The following is a 13,273-nucleotide window of genomic DNA, read 5'->3' as shown; positions in this document are numbered from 1 at the left end:
CATTAGGAAACTGCCTGCTGCATTCAACACAAACTTCTGAAATTCATCCAGGGCATCCCCACGTAGCACTTGCTACCATTGTCCAGCTTGCTGATGGCACTGGGAGCCACTATAGTGGGATGAATTTGGGCTGGAGACACTTGCTTTCAAATACAGTGGTACCTTGGGTTACATACACTTCAGGTTACATACGCTTCAGGTTACAGACCTTGCTAACCCAGAAATAGTACCTTGGGTTAAGAACTTTACTTCAGGATGAGAACAGAAATTGTGCTCCGGCGGTGCGGTGGCAGCAGGAGGCCCCATTAGGTAAAGTGGTGCTTCAGGTTAAGAACAGCTTCAGGTTAAGAACGGACCTCTGGAACGAATTAAGTACTTAACCTGAGGTACCACTGTAGTGGGTAACATCTTTGCTTACTTCTCTGGGCAACCTTGGGCAAATCGCTCTCTCTTGGCCTAATAAACGTCTGAAGGTTGTTGGACGGATTGAACAGCCATTGTAGTGGAAAGAGTGCTAGACCTATGCCAGGCGGGTGCAGGCTCAAATCCTTGTTCAGAGATGATGGCCCTATACATGACATGCATTGGGTCAGGGCGACCTTGAGCCAGTTATCCTTTGTCAGCCTAACCTAAATTGCAGGGTTGAGGGAACCTACTTCAGAAGTAAGAATGGAGAGGGGAGGGTTTCATATACACCACCTTGAGTCTCACAGAGAAGGGGTAGGATAAAAATCTGCTTTGAACAGAAAGTGATAGTCCTGTGTAGGCTGCCCCCTGCTCTCCTTTGAGGAAAATGGGGCAGACCTTCCAAGTGTCCCTATTTTCCAGGGATGCCCCTGATTTAGTGAATCCCAGTTTCTGATTTGATTCCAGAATGTCCCACTTTTCCTTAGGATGTCCCTATTTTCATTGGAGAAATGTTGGAGGCTATGGAGTTATCTGACCCCTGAGCTGTTTGATGGCAATCCTGTATAGAGAAGGTTTTTCTATGTTTAGTGTTTTATTATGTTTCTATATAAGTTGAAAGCTGCCCGGAATGACTAGGGCAACCCAGTAAGATGGAATGGGACGTCCCTATTTTCATAGGAGAAATGTTGGAGGGTATGGTGGGGTGCAGTTGTGCTAAATAAATAATTGGATTTATATTAAGACAGGGGCAGGATATACAAGTGTCAAAATAAATATAATGCATTTATGGAGAGAATTGCTTGGAGTGGGCGGGAGACAGCCGTGGCTGGGGAGCTGGAATTACACAGCTGTAAGAGAAAATTAGATTGCGCAAAGAATTTACAGCCTTTGAGGCAAAAGTGGGGAAAGGAGAGAGGAAGTTGAACACAGGCATGCTGAACAAGAGGACTATAAGGACCCTTTGGCTTCCCTACCATTCTAACAGTAGAAACCATATAGTCTGAATCTGAGGGTGTCTGTCTCCAAAGCTCGCTAGGGATGGGACGATAAATTTGGTCCAGTTCACATTTTAATGCAAATCTATCAAACTCCCACTTCACCCTAAAAATGGGCAGACCTAACCTCAGCCATCCTTTGAGATGTTGCAATTTTATGATGCAGTCCCCCGACCATAAAATGTGGGCAAAAAAATAATAATTAATTAATTAATTAATATGGAGAAACTGTGCAAATAGAGGAAATTGCTTGCAAAAAATGCATCCTGGTGAGAAAAAGCACTTGCAAAAACATGCATATCAAGTGCAATGCACATTAAAATGCTGGTGAATTTTCATGGTGTATTTATTTTTTTAAAACACAATCTGATATGGAAATGTGACAACTTGAATTTAAGATTAGAAAAATGAAAAACTGCGAGAAACTTCCATTTAAAGATTCACCCAGTCCTGTCTCCATTCCATTCCAGCCCATGTCGCTCTTAACCCTGTTATTTTAAATGTACCACTTTTTATTCAAATTTTGGATTGGTCTACACTTTTGAGAACACATTGTGATGAATTTGTTGTTGGACTTCCCTTTAGAAACTGTTGTCTTCCTTTAGATCACTGGTTCCCAAACCTTTCCCCCCTGGAAATTGTGGAGGGTCTTGGTGGACTGTTTAATGCTTCTTCTGCTTGTTATAATGCACTATAATAGAGGTTGCATGATTCTAAATTGCATTTTAATTGCTTCTTTGATTTCTTATATTGCACTGTATAATGCCATTGTATTATAATTTGCAGTCCATAGATCCAAGTTGTGATAGAATAGAATACAAGAAACAAAAGAAACAACAAAAATACAATTAAAAATCCAGTTGAGTATTTAATGCAGGCATGCCACAGACAATCTGAATGAAGCTTTCGCACCACTGGTGGTCCAAGGACCACAGTTTGGAAATCCTTGCTTTAGAATCACCAATATCAAATGCATTGTTATGCAGTAAAGGCAAGAGAAGGCAGGACCAAGGGACAGCAGAATATTCACAATGTGCCAAATCTTTCTTTTTTCGCACTGTTATTTCCTTCCTGACTTTTTTTGCTTACTCCCTTTACCCTCCTCTCCTCTTCTGTGCAGCTCTTCACCACTAACAGCATCCCCAGCATGTTGACAGGACAGACAAGTCAAAGGACATTCTGTTGATTTAAGGGTGATCAGGAAGGCCTTTCATCACGATGGCAGATGTCAGCACCTTCAGCCATCCAAAAGGCAAAGGGAAGAAAGTCATGCTTTCCAGGCCCACACAGAAATTTGAGGACCTTTACTGCTAAAGTACCCCATGTCTGTATCTGTATCTGTGTCTGTGTCTGTATGTGTGCGTTTTAAAGAGAAGGAGCTCATCCAGATATCTACTTGTCCTGCTGCTTCCCACTGGGAAAACCTGATATTTACCACAAAATCAGAGCCAGGGCTTTTTTTTCAGTCGGAACTCATTGGAACTCGGTTCCGGCACCTCTCAGGTGGGCACCATTGCCATTATAAGAGAACAAGGGAGACATTCATGGTGAGTTCCGGCACCTCTTTTTCTAGAAAAATAACACTGATCGGAGCAAACATCCATTGAGTTTTCCATGGATTGACGTTTGCTCCAATTCAGTGCTAAAAAGTGGGTTTTCCCAGGGAAAACGGCAACGCAAATAGAAAACCATGCAGACCCATGTGTAGAAAGCAAGTGTGGACAACCCCAAGTTGAATGTAAAGTTCAGGCTGCAATCCTACGCTCTTACCTGTAAACCCCATTGAATAAAATAAAGATGCATAGAATTCCACTGACTGGATGATTTTCAGAACAACACAAAAATAGTCAATAAGTCATTACAATTCGCAAAGTCTGAGGGCCCAAATGAACATGCTGGCCCCTCAAAGCTTCTTTTTTAATTTAGCATGAGCAAAGGAGATTTTGTGCATAGTTGTGTGAAGCTGAATTCATGCCTGCAGCTCACTAAGGATGAAACACACACACACACACACACACACTTCCATTCCATCAGGTAACGGAACCCAGCGAATGGTTCTGATTGGTTTCCCCCAAACCACGTGATGCTCCTGTACTTTATTCCACCACGCTGGCCTAATGAAAGGGTCATTGTTAAATAAGAACAGGAAAGGGATGATATACGTGTCCATTTCTGGAGGTCCATATCGGCCCTTTGGCTCTCAGATACCAAAGGGCAGACAGGTCAGTGTCTTTAAGCAGTCGGGACAGGCTTCCTGATCCTAGGAAAGCACTCATGATCTAAAGGAAGCTGCCTTGCTGAGAGAAATGCACAAATCAAACTGGAGTGGCAAGAAAAAGACTGTGCCTCACACAGATGGCAAAGCCAAGCCTGTGGAGAAGGAATCTCCTCAACTCTTCCATTAATACTGAGGGGAACATGCCAAGTTCTCGGTCTCTTGACCTATACATGCCACTTGTGAAATATACCAAACTTCTGATCACTATTTGGCTTCATCATCCCCCATCCATTTCCAGCCTACAGCCTTGAGTAAAGTCTGCCCTCCAGCCTCCGCTAGGCCCCCTTACCTGCAGCAGTAAAATGATGCTCTCCCCCCGGCTACCATGCCAGCCAGCAGATCCTGTCTTCTCCATCCACCTCAGCCTGCATCTCAAAGCAACTGGGTTTCTCCTCTCTCTCTCTCCCTCCCCTCCTAGTTGCCTGAGCAGGAACAGAGGAAGGAAGGGTGAAAGGGGGTGGGGGTGGGAAGGGGGAGGGAGGGAGGGAGGGAGGGAAGGGGAGCGTGGAGCTGAAACTTTAATAGCACAGAGCCCCTTTTGTTTCACAACATATGGTATATTTCGTACATACTGAAGACATTAGCCACCTATATTTTTTAAGAGCTTACTTCAAAAATATACATGGAGCTCATGCCCGGCTCTCTGAAAACACACTCTGGGAAGGGCTGGGAGCTCCTCAAAATCCAAACAGGGGAAAAAGAAAGAAAAAGAGAAAAAGGAAAACAGCCCGCACTGAGATGCTTTGAAAGCCAACTCAGTGTTTTCCCCCCTTTCTTTTTTTAATTCCAGGGATACATGTGCGCAGCTTTATATACAAGCCTTTGCGGACGATCTGTGTTAACCAAGTTTATTTATTGCTCATCTGGCTGAAGTCTCAGTCCAAGGCACATTTACACAAAAGGCAGGCGTGTTCTCTGTAGATTCTGGGGCATGGCTTGGTGCTGAAAGAGGACAGTCGTCCCATTCCCCCCCCCCCCATCTCTGCACTACTCCACACTTCATTAGCCCCACTGGAATTGACCTCGCTCCAAACATTTGCACATCACTACCAAATCCTAATGAATGGGTAGCAGGGGGAGAGGTGTCCAATGAATTTTGGAGCACATAAGCTCTAACCCGCATGGGACATGATGCAGTGGCAAAGATAAGAGACTCCACACATCTGGCAGTGGTTTCGAAATGCATAAATATTTATCTTGAGTCCCAAAGCCTTACAAAGCCAAAGAAACCATTTGAAAGAGCCTAGTATAGAGTCACAAATGGTAATTTTTCACACAGCCCTCGTAAAAAAAGAAAAAGCCAAGATAGAAAAGCACTTCAAGTAACAATGTTGTAAATGACTGAAACTAGGTGATTCTGAAATACAATATAAATGTTATTTATTTTTGGGTCTACAATAACGTTGCCAGCCTTTAAGATTCTGGTACCTGGTTGAGACCTCAGGGATGAAGTCTAGGATCAAGGGACAGAATTTTGTGGTCAGACAGAGTCCAATGGTAAAAGGATGTCAAAATACAATTTCTCTAAGTTTTTAAGCTGTTCCATGTGTTCACAAATCCCCTCCTAGCAAGGGATACATTTGCGCGTGATATCAGGCCAACTATTTATCCATGGAGGCTGTCAGTTTCTAATTCAAATGACAATCAGTGGCTTCGTGGCAGACAACTCAGAACCCATACAAAGCAGATTTTTCATGAAACTGAGCCAAGCTGCAGATTAGTGAATTCATGGCAGGGAACACAAAACTCACTCAAAGCAGATCTCACACACAAAAAGTGAGTGGGGGGTGTCATATGAATCTTTGGCAGAGAAGTTGGGCCCCTGCTAGAGCCTGCAACAGAGTTGGCTATTTCCATTACAGTTGCAAACTTCTTTTTTGACCTCTAGTTTGTGGCTATGTTGCCTCACTTTTTTTTAATGCTAATGTGACCTAGTAGGGTCTGCATGGAATTTGAATTCTGGAAAGTTGTGCCATCGCAAGCCTTCCAGACTTTATCCTTCAACAAGCTTTGGAGATAAATGCTATGCTCATGAAATGGCTGCCACCTGATCCATATTCAAACATTTGGGTTAGGTCCACATTTTCTGATTTAAGTAGTGATCTTTGGATGAGCCTTTTCTACGCTTCTTATGAAAAATTAAGGGCTTCTCAACTTGTGACTTCCTCTCAGTTTGTTTCTGTCACCCAAACACATCTCAAGGACAAATGCCACAAAACCGGTCTACTTTTGCTAGGCACCATGCAGTCTCATTCCTGGGCATTCCACCAGCCTGCTTCTATCCAGTGTGACCAATAGGCTTTCTCTCCTTCTATTGTCTTAGAAGATATGGCAGGGGAATAGACTGAAATGAAAAAGTTATTCTAATATACACATGAATTGGGGTAAAGGAGTGAGTGTTCCACAGCTAGGGACTGCAGCTAATTATGAGGCCCCATAAATCTGTCACTACAACTGCTGTCCGCATGCTGTGCATGGGGTGAGGGCACATGGCAAATTGGTGCTTTGTCCAATGTTTATCCAGTTGCATACTCTGATTTGCAATTGTAAAAGCTGCCAGTAAAAAGGCTTTATGGTTCTTCAGCGCTCATAAAGTTGTAGTGCCATAGCAAGGAGGGGAGGGGGCCCTGATTACTATGAGGCAACAAAGCAAATTTATTGCAGATTTGGGTAAGTTAATCTTACAGTACAGCACTGCTAGCACTAAGCCTTGGATCACCGAGCAACCCCCACAAAAGAGACAAAAGAAACTTTATGGTGGGTGACGTGGAAAAGGCTGTCATTTGCTCTTCTCCTCTCACGTAGACTTTCATATTTTGCCTCCCAGGCTATTGCAAGGAGGCCATTGATTGGATATTTTCGACCTGAGATAAAACAAACAAGGACTTCTAGGGAGTTAGTCCTGTGCAAACAATCTGGCCACCATTAGCAGTCATCCTCTGAAACAGCATCTGCCCATAATAAAGAAAACGTTTTTGAAAAATAAACGAAATTAAGCTCTTCTAATCAGCTCCTTTTGGCTGTGGTTCTTTACCTTCCATTTGCAACTGCAGTCACATCCAAACCATGCATTTAAAGTGCATGGCTTGCCTCAAAGAATACTGGGAGTGTAGGTTTGTTAAGGGTGATTGGAATTGTAGCACGGCGAGGGATAAGTTACACTTCCCAGGATTCTTTGGGGGAAGCCATGTGCAAGCCAAATGTAATGCATGGAAGTGACAGGTGAAACAGGCCCATGAGACCACAAGTATACCCACCAATATAGCACAGTGCAGAAAGGCTACCTTTGTTGGAGAGAGAGGTTTGGAAGAGAGATTCTTACTTTCTCATAGCAAAGTTAAGCACAGAGTTAAGCACATTAATACTTGGCTAGATTTACATCTGTCCTCATCCATCGTTAAACAAATGTTCCTCATAAAAAATACTTAGGCTAGAATAAATCACAGGCACTTAGCTTGCAAATAAGTGAATATTTTATTCACAGAGTTTCCAGAAAATAACAGCAAGCAAGTCTCCATTTGGTCTCAGTAAAACAGATGAAAAAAGGGTTCCAAGCAACTTAAAAGTAATTGGTTTTCTTACAAAAAAGATTGTGGAATCTTTGGGTTACCAAAGATACGGACTTTAAAATATTTCTTTTGGAGAGATTCAGTTCACTTGGTTTTTCTTGTAGCTGTGAGCCATTGGCTGCATGGCTCCTTGCTTGTTCAAGGAAGCACAAAAAGAAAAGACTGAAAAGAAGGAAAGCAGAGGCTGCTGACAGCCTGCTAAGCCACACCAACTTGCAACTTGAGCTCTGGGATCAGGTTAACACCTTCATGCATACAAGTGTAAGTCAGTAACTATATTACTATAATATAGTTATTACTGTATTGTAATATAGTATGACCTGATGGGTCATACTATACACCTATCTAGTCCATCACTTTGTTCCCATAGTGGCCTATTGGATGCCTATGGGTAGCCAAAAAACCCATAAAAATGAGACATCCAACCACCCTGTGTTTCTTCTCTTTTACTATATTTCTTTGCCACTGTTTAAATACATGTTCAGGTCAACTCACTGGGCCATATTCCACTAAATCATTGCACTAACAGAAGCCAATGCAAAGATGCCTGCTAGCACAATGAGACTTCCTCCCTCACCCCTTGTGCATGCTATCCATGCCATCCCCAAATCTGCTCTGGATCGTTGGTGGAAGCCCCAGAATAAATTAAAGGAGTGCATGGGGAGAGGAGCTGGAGATGATTCCACTGCACAAGGAGAAATCCTTGCACTGGTGGAATACAATTTGCTCAACATAAAATTGAATCCCTACCAGCCTAGTGGGCACAGCTACCTCTGAGTTTGCTCATCATTAGCCATGGGTGGAAATTATTGTGTGAGGCAGAAAAGAGTTTATTGGACTCTACAGATATGGCTGTTGACTTCTTTCAGACCAAAGAGAAAGTAAATTCACCACAGATTTTGAAAGAGCAATTGCCAAGGCTAAATGAATAAATCAGAAGCTACAAGCACATTAGAAATAGGGCTAGATGAACCTTGTTAGTCATGGAGGCTACTTGATGTTTAAAGTAGATGATGTCTGAAAATGTCATTATTATCCATCACTGACGCTCCTTTTGTCTCTCCATGTCTGAATCTTCTGATGAATTTTAATAACATTCCAGCTGATGCAAATACAACTCTTCAAATTTTCTCCAAATGTTTTGAGTGCTCGTGATCTGTGCTCATGCCCTTGGCTTCTGGTTTCATTATGGTTTGCAAACAAATGTAAGAGCTGGGTGGTCCCCTACTCAAGTCTTATTCATACATGTTGCGCTGTGATCATGTAATTTTGGGAAGATTGGTTTCCTTTGATTATGAGAGCCTTGATCTTTAATCATAAACATCGCTGCAGACCTGAAATGTAGCAGATTGACAAGGTGGGAGCAGGGAGCTCCTAGCATTGCAATTGAATGTCTTGCAAGACGGAACCAAAAAGAAGTGCCATGGAACTGTTTTCAAAAAGCAGCTGGAATGTAAAGTGGAAGCATTCTGAGAGTTGACAAAAGTACTCTGTTAAAAGGGATGACATTTGGCAGATACAGCATTGTTCCATGTATTGCTTCCAGAGCATGCAATCTTTCTAAATCAAGGTGGGGAACCTGTGGACCTCCAGATGTTCCTGGACTTCAACTCCCATCAGCCCCTGTCAGCACAGCCAATGGTCAGGGAGTAATGGGAGCTGTAGTTCAACAACATCTGGAGGGCCATAAGCTTCCCCAGCTCTGTTCAAAAGCAAAGCAGGTCTGCATCTGGTTAACATTTTTCACGGAAACCATGTACATATATAACTTGGCAAATGCCACAAACCACATAATAGTTAATGAGCAACATGCATCGCTTCTCACTGATACAGATGTAGCCTGCCATGGCAACTGGTTCTTGTGGTTCTGGAAGTGTGAACCATGCCATACTAATGAAGGAACAAGCAGCTGTTAGCAGATCCTGCCTAATCCCTCTTTCTCCTGTTCTTCGTTGGGGCAGGAAGATGAAGTAGTACTCCACCCTAGCCATCCAGATCAGGGCAACATAAAGAGCCCATGGTGAAACTCATTGGTCACATGGTTTGTTGACGGAAAGTGCTAAGGGGCAGCTTCCTTTCGCCATAGAACACTGGTGAAGAAGACTGAGCTTCTTGCCTCTGCAGATGTTCCAAAAGGGTTTGGGTTAATGGTGGTGCTGTGTACAGGGATGCATGCGTCATTTTTAATCTTAAGGAATCAAGAGGAGTCCACAAAAAGATAGTAGCAGGAAGAAACGTTTCCCAGGCTAAAAGATGAAAAATAAGTTTAGATCCCAGCAAAGTCTGGAATTCAAAAGTAATTTTGCATAGTTTACATTTCAGGAGATTTCATTCCTCCTCATCTTGCCTGAAGATCTGTCTCTCCAGTGTCTGCTTTCCAAGCAAGGTTTTTCAAGAGTCAGGAATTGTGCAAGAGACAGTAATTATATTTTTTGGTCTTCCAAATGTGCATTTCCTGCCTGTAGAAACATTCAAAACAGCAGAAATACAGTAATGGAACTGTACAAATCAAAGATAGTGGATTAGCTCCAAGTGGCTTCAGAGCTGCTTTTGAAAGTTAATGGCAGATAATCTACATCTAGAAATTTACAGGTGGTGCAATACTCTTTCTAGATCTTTCAGAAGCTTCAGAAGCTTCCAACATTGTTCATCATGTGCTCTGGATCCATTCCAGTCCGGCTTCCGCGCTGGTCATGGGACCGAGACGGCTCTGGTCGCCCTAACAGATTATCTCCGCAGGCAGCTGGATCGAGGCAGGTCGGGGCTGCTGATTCTTCTAGACCTGTCAGCAGCCTTCGACATGGTCGATCACAAACTCCTGGACCGCCGCCTTGCCGATGTGGAGTACCAGGGCACAGTCCTTCAATGGCTGCGCTCGTTTCTCTCTGGTTGGGGACAGAGGGTGGCGCTTGGGGGGGAATTGTCATTGCGCCACTCCTTGGTGTGTGGAGTGCCTCAGGGTGTGATACTCTCCCCGATGTTTTTTAACATCTTTATGTGCCCCCTCGCCAGCTTGTCTGGAGTTTTGGGCTGGGTTGCCATCAGTATCTGTTGATGGATGGCCATCCTGACTCGGCCCCAGACACACTGACCAGATGTCTGGAAGCTGTGGCTGGATGGTTACGTGGGAGCCGGTTGAAGTTAAATCCTTCGAAGACAGAGGTCCTCTGGCTGGGACGGGACGATATGGGATTGAGGGGGCAACTCCCATCTCTTGCAGGGGTGCAATTAGTGCCAGCCCCATCCATTAAGAGTTTGGGTGTAATCTTTGATACCTCCCTCTCTATGGAGGCGCAGATTACAGCTATAACAAAGGCGGCATTTTTTCTTCTCCGCCAAGCTAAGCAGTTGGCCCCTTATCTCTCTCACCCTGATGTAGCCACTGTGATCCACGCGACGGTTACCTCCAGACTGGATTATTGTAACTCGCTCTATGTGGGGCTGCCCTTGAGACTGACCCAGAAACTCAAGCGGGTGCAGAATGCCGCAGCGAGACTCCTTACGGGGTCTTCGCTGTGAGATCACATTCATCCGGTACTATACCAGCTGCACTGGCTCCCGGTGGAGTACAGGATCAGGTTTAAGGTGCTGGTTTTAACCTTTAAAGCCCTATACGGCCTAGGACCCTCGTACCTACAGGACCGCCTCTCCTGGTATGCCCCACAGAGGAACCTACAGTCTGCAAATAAAAACATCCTGAAGGTCCCAGGCCTCAGAGAGGTTAGGCTGGCCTCAACTAGAGTCAGGGCCTTCTCGGCTGCGGCTCCAATCTGGTGGAACACTCTGTCACAAGAGACTAGGGCCCTGCGGGACCTGACATCTTTCCGCAGGGCCTGCAAGACAAGAATTGTTCCACCAGGCCTTTGGTCAGGGTGCAGCCTGACTCCCTCCTCTGGCAACCTGCACAGAATTTTGCTTAACGGTTGCCATCAATTTGATTTTAATTAATTTTTATAATGAAATGTTTTTAGAATGTTGGATTATTTGATTGTTTGATTATTTGATTGTTGTTAGCTGCCCTGAGCCCGGCTTTGGCTGGGGAGGGCGGGATATAAATAAAATTATTATTATTATTATTATTATTATTATTATTATTATTATTATTATTATCATCATCATCATCATCATTACAACTTAAGAAGTGTGGCTGAGGTGTGGGTTCTGTCTTAGGTTATTTTGGACTTTCCTAAATCTGAGGGTCTCCAGGGTGCTGCTGTGTATTCAACAGCTTGTGAATATGCCTGCGAATTACTGCAGGCTCAATCCCATTTAATATTCATGTCTGTCTTCTCCAAACTGGTGCCCTCCAGATGTTTTTGAATCTAATTCCCATCAGACCTAGCCCACATAACACGTTGGCCGTGCTTTCTGGAGTTGATGGGAGTTGAACAACTGGAAATGATAATCTCTTAATGACTGGGGTTATTAGCATTTTTTTAGGTAGCATCCAATTCTGTTTTTCTTTTCCTTCAAACTCAGGAGCAGCTGATTTGGTTCTAGATTATGTCATATGATAATTAGAGAGAAGATAGCTCAAACACACTGAATTTGTATCTGGGCAATATGGATGTGATTATCATTGTGGATAACAAGAGACCTCAGATAATGTGAAATCTGAACTGGATTTCCATTTCTCTTAACTGGATTCCCAACCCCCTTTTTTGAAGAAGAAGACGAAATAAAATGAAATAGACAACTCACCCGATCCAGTTATAGCTGAATAACTAGCCATTCCTTCTTCAAAGACCTAGTATCCATCATGCATATTTATGGAATCCATTAGATTGGCTATTGCAATGCATCCTTCTTGGGGATACCCTTGAAAATGCAGTTAGTGCACAATGCTGTACCCAGAGCCGTCTTTCCCATTGGTGTTAGTGGTTCATTGCGCCAGGGCGCCAGCCTCTCAGGGGCGCCCTAGCGAGTGGGGGGAGCTGCGCTGCTTTGCTGGCAACCTCCCCTTTCCCTGCATGCATGCCAGCTGCACCCTGCCAACTATATGGCTGTGCAGCTTCCTTCCCAAGCCTCCGCAGGAGGAGATCCATCCCCACAGAGGCTTAGGATGGAAGCGCTGTGCAGCTTCCTCCCAGGCCTCTGCATCTGCTAAAGACGGCCCTGCTCCCAGTTGTTGACCTCCTCCTGTTTCCTGGTGAAAGGCAGTGCACAGCCTTCCTGGGCTGCCTTCTCGGGCGCATATCCACCAGCATGTTTTCCTGCTTGATCGCTGCCGCCACACTGGGTGGGGGAGGCAGAGGACATTTTCCACACACCCCTCCCTTGTTTTGGAGTTGCCCGGGGGGGGGGGTGCCGGAGGGATGTTTGCACCACGGTGCAGGACATGCTTAAGACGGCCCTGGCTGTAGCATGCCAAATGACAAGAGAAAGGCAAAGATAGCATATAATGTAAACATAATATGTAACATGGCTGCATGTAAGTTCCCAGACCCAATTCAAGATGCAGGTTACCAGTTTCCTACAATGTTATCTATGGCCTTGTCCCAGCATACCTCAAAGAAATCTGCTTCAGATTACATCAGCTGACGAAGTCTGTAAGAACATGGAAGAGCAGGAATTTTCTCAGCTGAGGCACCTCAGCCAGGGAACTGCCTCTCAAGGGCATTCTTGGTCTGGCTCACCTAACATTACAGGATTTCAGGAAGAGGGCAGGAGCTTTCTTGTTCCCACAGGATTTTAAAGATAATTGTAAGCTTGCTTGTTGCACTGCTTGTCAGTTTGTTGGTAATGCTACAACTGGTCTAGGTACTGAGGTATTAGAATGAAATGTGGTTCACATGTTCAGCACACCGTTCCTTTGAGTAGAAGTATGCCTTAATTAGTGGGATGCAGGTGGCACTGTGGTCTAAACCACAGAGCCTAGGGCTTGCTGATCAGAAGGTCGGCGGTTCGAATCCCCGCAACAGGGTGAGCTCCCGTTGCTCGGTCCCAGCTCCTGCCAACCTAGCAGTTTGAAAGCATGTCAAAGTGCAAGTAGATAAAAAGGTACTGTTCTGGCAGGAAGGTAA

At 44.3% G+C, this 13,273-nt stretch overlaps 1 protein-coding gene across 1 annotated transcript in view; it reads right to left on the bottom strand.

The window, feature by feature from the left end:
- The window catches only part of SYNPO (synaptopodin), an 89,503-nt gene extending 85,423 nt beyond the window's left edge, over nt 1-4,080 (bottom strand). Inside the window, exon 1 of the mRNA XM_083728678.1 lies at nt 3,971-4,080. The gene's annotated coding sequence lies outside the window, so the exon portion shown is untranslated. The remainder of the gene's footprint in view (nt 1-3,970) is intronic.
- Between the last annotated feature and the right edge of the window lie 9,193 nt (nt 4,081-13,273).

Source organism: Podarcis gaigeae, assembly GCF_964106915.1.
Source record: "Podarcis gaigeae genome assembly, chromosome: 2".
In the NCBI taxonomy this organism is placed as follows: domain Eukaryota; kingdom Metazoa; phylum Chordata; class Lepidosauria; order Squamata; family Lacertidae; genus Podarcis; species Podarcis gaigeae.
The sequence above is the reverse complement of the archived record's forward strand: the minus strand, read 5'-3'. Positions and strand labels throughout refer to the sequence as shown.